This window comes from Gouania willdenowi, chromosome 11 (assembly GCF_900634775.1).
Source record: "Gouania willdenowi chromosome 11, fGouWil2.1, whole genome shotgun sequence".
Classification (NCBI taxonomy): Eukaryota; Metazoa; Chordata; class Actinopteri; order Blenniiformes; family Gobiesocidae; genus Gouania; species Gouania willdenowi.
The window spans coordinates 27,152,289-27,159,726 of record NC_041054.1 but is presented as its reverse complement, the minus strand read 5'-3'; positions in this window follow the sequence as shown (position 1 = coordinate 27,159,726).

Here is a 7,438-nt window from a genome sequence, read left to right as displayed (position 1 = left end):
ACCCAAGCATTGCAGTTCCGCTTTATATAGACCATAACTGTATGATTTATATGTGAAAAGGAAGGATTTAAAACCATGATATGTCCCCTTTAAATTTTAAATTCAATAAAGCAATAGTAACTAGAATAATTGCATTTTCTGAAGAAAATGCAAGTGAGGATGTAGATGCTGGCCCGCGTCGCACTGCATTAGTCCAGTGTTAGCATTTGCCTAACATTTGCACAAACCTAGCATTAACATTCACCTAGCATTAGCAATAACCTAGCAATAGCTTAATATTAGCAATTAGGTTGAAAAAGGTAAAAATTGGTTGAAAAAAATTAAATGGGTAGAAAAAGTTTTCAAAAATGTTTAAAATGGGTTGAAAAACTAAAAAAAAAGTTGAAATCGGTTGAAAAGGTTGAGTGTTAGTTTTAGCACTAGCTTGGGGTTAGCATTAGCTTTGGGTTAGCATTAGCCTAGCATTAGCATTAGCCTCACGTTAACATGACTTGATTAGGAAAGGCACACACCTGTCTATATAAGACCTTACAGCTCACAGTGCATGTCAGAGCAAATGAGAATCATGAGGTTGAAGGAACTGCCCAGGGAGCTCAGAGACAGAATTGTGGCAAGGCACAAATCTGGCCATGGTTACAAAAGAATTTCTGCAGCACTTAAGGTCCCTAGGAGCACAGTGGCCTCCATAATCCTTAAATGGAAGAAGTTCGGGACAACCAGAACTCTTCCTAGACCTGGCTGTCCAGCCAAACTGAGCTATTTTAGGAGAAGACCCTTGGTGAGAAAGGTAAAAAAGAACCCAAAGATCACTGTGGCTGAGCTCCAGACATGCAGTAGGGAGATGGGAGAAAGTTCCACAAAGTCAACTATCACTGTAGCCCTCCACCAGTCGGGGCTTTATGGCAGGGTGACCCGACAGAAACCTCTCCTCAGTGCAAGACATATGAAACCCTGCATAGAGTTTGCCAAAAATATATAAAGGACTCCCAGACAATGAGAAATAATATTCTCTGGTCTGATGAGACCATGATTGAACCTTTTGGTGTTAATTCTAAAGGCTGGCATACACTGTGCGATTTTTTGGCCCATTTTGAGCCGATTTTCGACTCGTGCGACTATTTTGTGGGATTGTGCGAGTCTCTGCTAGATCATGTGTCGTGCATTGTGTAGTATACATGGGGTCACGAGAAGCGATTAACACCTCACAACCAGCTCCCGATCAGCAATCGTAGGTCGTAAGTCGCTCCTCGTGAGGAGTTGAAGCAGTGCCACCGTAAACGCTCACACTGCGCATACAGGAACACTGTAAGACTGCTGTAAAATTGACGGACCCACGTCTGTCCAGCCAGCTCCTGGTCCATCACGTCGCCATCTTCTTTTTTAAAGCTCTTTTTGCTGAGATTTGCGAGCGTCTCTCCACTTCTGGGTTTTTCTTCTTTGTCTGTTTTAATGGCGACGCTTCAGTGTTCGTCTTCTAATTTGTACGTTGCATTTCCAGAAACAAGACCCCGACGTGTCGTGTATGAACGTACAGTGTGAGCAGTCAGATCGTGTCAGAGTGTCAGTCTGTACAATGTGAGAATATGCATCGTGAGCTGCGCACATTCGGGCTCTGCGTCTGAGTCGCACAGTTTGAGCTGAAGCTGAGTGCAACGATTGAAAAATCGCACATTGTATCCCAGCCTTAAGCGAGACGTGTGGAGAAAACCATTCACTGCTCATCACCTGCCCAATACAATCCCTACAGTGAAACATGGTGGTGGCAGCATCATGATGGGGGTGTTTTTTCAGCTGCAGGGACAGGACGACTGGTTGCAATTGAAGGAAAGATGAATGTGGCCAAATACAGAGATATCCTGGAAGAAAACCTTATTCAGAGTGCTCAGGACCTCAGACTAGGCCGAAGGTTCACCTTTGAACAAGACAATGACCCTAAGCACACAGCTTAAATAACAAAGGAGTGGCTTCAGAACAACTCTGTGACCATTGTTGATTGGCCCAGCCAGAGCCCTGACCTAAACCTAATTGAGCATCTCTGGAGAGACCTGAAAATGGCTGTCCACCAACGTTCACCATCCAACCTGACAGAACTGGAGAGGATCCCCAAATCCAGGTGTGGAAAACTTGTTGCATCATTCCCAAGAAGACTCATGGCTGTATTAGCTCAAAAGGCTGTTTCTACTCAATACTGAGCAAAGGGTCTGAATACTTATGACCATGCGATATTTCAGTTTTTCTTTTTTAATAAATTTGTAAAAGTTTTTACATTTGTTTTTTCCTGTCAAGATGGGGTGCTGAGTGTACATTAATGAGAAACAAAATGTAATTTTTTGATTTTAGCAAAAGGCTGCAAAGAAACAGAGTGAAAAATTTAAAGGGGTCTGAATACATTCCGTACCCACTGTATATATACAGTATATACATGCACTTTCCTTTATACATAAAAAAACACGTATTTTGACTGATTCCCATTTTGAAATTAGTGTCACTCATTTTTATTTCTTTATTGACAGTATTCCACAAATGAATAGAACTGACAGAAATCTTTGTTTAACTTCTAATCTTGCTTTTGGTAAAATAAACATAAATTCATCTCTTAGGCTGTTTTTGCTGCTCTGTAGTGAGAAATATTTGAATGCCTTCTGGAATAGTATGTGTTTTTCCTTTTGAACATTATCTGTGTTATTTTATAATTAACAATGTATTCAAATTTCATAAGTTTTGATTTAACAAATAATGGATATGTGTGGTCATATCCTGTTTTTTTTTTTGTAATGAAACAATATAATTGATTATGGTTTTAAAAGTAGTTCCTCAGAATGCTACACAATATGTCATGTATGGCAGGATCAAAGTACAAGGAATTGTAGTAAATGCTTTTATTGAACACACCAAGTGTTTTTTGCGATTTTTTGTGAATGTATGAGTGTCTGTTGTTCCTTTTATTAGAAAATAATAATTAAATATATATAATCCAGGAAAATATCCCTCAAACCTCTTTTTCCAGTTAAAATCAGATGAGTGGATGTGAGCTGTAGGAATAATGTCCCTCCTACTGTATGTGTTGCAGTGCATCATCTGGACGCTAGATGGCAGTGTGTGTCAGGGTTAAAGAAGTCAGACTGCAGCTGGACTGTTTGTTCTTCACACATCAAACTTTAGCCTTTACATGTACATAATGTCTATGTTTCTGAGCGCAGTGCCCGATTCTTTCAGATCATTTCAACGCATGCGCATAGATTCAAAACTGTGTGTGAAAAATATGGAATCTTGTGAGAAAAAAAAACCCATTAAAAGGGAGCAATTATTCATTCCTGGTTATTGTTTTCCAGAGTTTTATTGGGTTTCATTTACCAGCAACTAGTTGAATTGTAATTGAACATGGATAATTGAAAAATGTAATTGACCCCAACCCTGGTAGGAACTACTCGCCGGTAAATAAAACCCTATTAAACTCCAGAAAAAATAACTAAGAATAAATATTTGCTCCCTGGTAACAATAGTAGTTCTAACAACCGGTACAATGATAAACTTGGTGATATTACAGCCTGTGCAAAGCCTATGTCTCCGAAATGTTTCCGGGTTTTAGCGTTTTTGTTGCCATTTTTTAAATTATAGAATCAATTGTGTAGTTGTGTTGTTTTGTGTATTTTTCTGTATCATGGGTTTTTGGAGTAGTTGTCTATTTGCGTGTGTGGTTTTTTTATTTTTTATTTTTTAGAGTCATTGTGCATATATATTATCATTTTGATTTTGTGTTTTAGGAGTCATGATGTGTGTTTTTGTTGCCATTGTTTCTGTTTCTGGACTCATTTTGTTTATTTTTGCTGTGGATTTCAGTGTTTTTGGGATTTATTTTGTGCATTTACGAACAAAATTAGACCTAGGGCCGTATATGTCTAATCTGAATCTGCATGTTAAACACGGGAATTGTTTGGGAGATATACTTTTCATATTAATTTATTGAATTATTTGGATTGAGCAGATTCTTGTAATCCATTAAAGTATGACACTGAGCTCTTTATGGTCAATAAATAATCCACATCTTTCTCAACACCTTTCAAACTCTAATAAATGACTTTGAACTCCCACGTCTGACGCTGTCAGTCCTTTGTAGTTCCTCACCAGCATCACAGACATAATGAGCTCCGTGCGCGCAGCCGCGTGAAGAGCGCGTGCGGGCGTTCAGAAAGCGGAAGTTACAACAATAAAAGATAAAACGCAAGGAAAATAAACAAAAGAATGCGAATTTGTGATTTTTATTTCAACTTATGGGACAAGGGCTTCGGAAATTACAAGTAAACAATTATTTCAATCATTATTTGGTTAATTTCTAATGCGTGCTAGAACCTTCTGTTTTTAAAAAATCATGCGAAAAAGTAACTTTAATTTGTGATTATTTATTTAAATAGAAAAAGAGAACAGAAGAAAGAAAGAGTCACAATTTTTAGACTTTTTTTTTTAACCCATTAGTAGGCAAATAGATGAAGGCTTTAAAAATACATAATAATAATAATAATAACAATAATAATAATAATTATAATAATACAAGTTATTAAAATTAAATCTAATTCCCAAGTTTTTTTACATTGTTAATTGCATTTAAAATTTTAAAATGAATGTCATTGAGTATACAATATGTGTAGTTTCTAACTGTATAAATAAATAATAAATAAAGTTGCAAGTTACTTCCTTAGAGCAAGGGTGTCATAATCATTTTGGTTCAGGGACCAAAAATATGAACCAGTTTGATCTCAAGCTCAAGATTAGAAGCATGAAAAACAAGCAATTTTAAACAATGTGCACCTGTTTGCACTTCTAAATATGTATATAATATGTGAAGTACTGACAATATCCAAGTAATAAGTGACAGTCCCTGCTCTGCACTTAAATGTCCTTGATTTTGTGAACAATTTTTACTTAATTTTGAGGATATTTGAGGAGGATTTGAGGGATTTTGGAAAAAATTAAGGATTCTTTCAACAATTTTAGATTTAAAAATGAATGTTATCATGTGATGTAAGCACAGGAAACTTTGCAAATATTGTGGAGGTTCAGTGAATTTGTGTATTTGCAGAAGTGAGATATCTGCAACTGAATTAGCTATTGATTTACATAACGATTCTTGTTTACTTATTCCTGTGGGCAGCATTGGGTGCTTGAAAGTGCTTTTTCTATCTAAAATAACTTCTTTAAAATAGGATAACCAGCGTCTTTGTCAGCATTGAAAGAGTTTTGGCCCACAGTAATTCATTTATCGCTGCTTTGTATTATTTGCAGAATTATTTTTGAAGTCTTTAGCGTATTTTAGCTGATTATCAAAAGAGATGCTAACAGAAAGCTAATACAAGAGGAAGGTTCACTTTTATTAGGTTATTTATTTCAGGCTCAGTAATTGTGATTCACTGTAATTAAAATTTAGTCATTGAGAACGTAATTATAATTGACTTTCTGAGGATAAAAAAATAATCGTAATTTAATTGTAATTGGAAAAAATGCTGGGCATGGGTAATTTAAAATGTAATTGTAACTGAAAAATGTAATTGACCCCACCATGATCTTAGTGCAATTAAATATGTTTTTCTCCATAAAACACTTGATTAAAAAAAAATCAATTTCGACATTTTTTTGAATCGATGCAATAATCGCGCGGTTTAATATCGTTATATATCGCTGAATCGATTATTTTCTTACACCCGTGTGTGTGTGTGTGTGTGTGTGTGTGTGTGTGTGTGTGTGTGTGTGTGTGTGTGTGTGTGTGTGTGTGTGAGAGAGTGTTTGTTTTGGCTTTTTAAAACAAACAAGGAAAACTCGTTTCTCGTCGACTTTTATTTTGTTGGCCAGGCCCGGATGTAGCAGCAGTAGTGTGGTTAGCACAGTAACGGTGTCGGTTCGCCACATTCTCCAGCAGTCAGTAGTCAGTCAGTCAGTAGTCAAATCAACGGACAGCATCGGTGAACGGGCACTCAGTGCGGATTAACCGAAACAAACGGGCCTCTGTGTGAAGCACATCGATCCCGCTGCCGTGCGGAGAGGTAAGTCCGTCCCGGCCGAACGGAAAAGCTCCGACTGACACAGACACAGACAGGGACAGACAGTGGAGGTTGTTGTAGGAGGGGGCGGCGGCGGCGGCGCTGTGGAGGCTTTCAGTCCATTGTGCTGCTGGAGCTGGGGCCGTCCGTGTGTTGGCTCTGGTACCGGAGGGCTCGGCTGGATCTAACCGTCTGCTAACTCTTCCCACACACCCACAGGCCCGGAGCGAGGGTCCGGGTCCGGGGGCCTCAGCATTCACCCTGGGGGGGAACCGTCTAGATGTTTCCCTTTGCCAAACACTGGGGGCTGGTTAAATGAACGTCTGTAGAGGCATTTAAAGCTATCAGAGGTCACACAATGAAATGCACTTTATCATCTAATCTACTTTTTACTCCTACAATCTGACTACACTGGTTCCATACAGCAGAGGTTTCCAACCATTGGTCGGGACCCCATTTGGGTCGTGAGACACTGGTAGGGGGTTGCCAGATGCCTTCAAGAAACTAAGATTTTTTTCGTTGTTTGTTTTGCTATTTGCTTATTTTTACCTCTTTTCTGCATCTACACCAAACTTGTCATATTTTAACTTATTTTCATCTCTTTTTCTTGCCATATTTTTGCTCCTTTTAATGCATTTTTACTACGTTTTTTTGAAGAAAATGCAAGTGAGGATGTAGATGCTGGCCCGCGTCGCACTGCATTAGTCCAGTGTTAGCATTTGCCTAACATTTGCACAAACCTAGCATTAACATTCACCTAGCATTAGCAATAACCTAGCAATAGCTTAATATTAGCAATTAGGTTGAAAAAGGTAAAAATTGGTTGAAAAAAATTAAATGGGTAGAAAAAGTTTTCAAAAATGTTTAAAATGGGTTGAAAAACTAAAAAAAAAGTTGAAATCGGTTGAAAAGGTTGAGTGTTAGTTTTAGCACTAGCTTGGGGTTAGCATTAGCTTTGGGTTAGCATTAGCCTAGCATTAGCATTAGCCTCACGTTAACATGACTTGATTAGGAAAGGCACACACCTGTCTATATAAGACCTTACAGCTCACAGTGCATGTCAGAGCAAATGAGAATCATGAGGTTGAAGGAACTGCCCAGGGAGCTCAGAGACAGAATTGTGGCAAGGCACAAATCTGGCCATGGTTACAAAAGAATTTCTGCAGCACTTAAGGTCCCTAGGAGCACAGTGGCCTCCATAATCCTTAAATGGAAGAAGTTCGGGACAACCAGAACTCTTCCTAGACCTGGCTGTCCAGCCAAACTGAGCTATTTTAGGAGAAGACCCTTGGTGAGAAAGGTAAAAAAGAACCCAAAGATCACTGTGGCTGAGCTCCAGACATGCAGTAGGGAGATGGGAGAAAGTTCCACAAAGTCAACTATCACTGTAGCCCTCCACCAGTCGG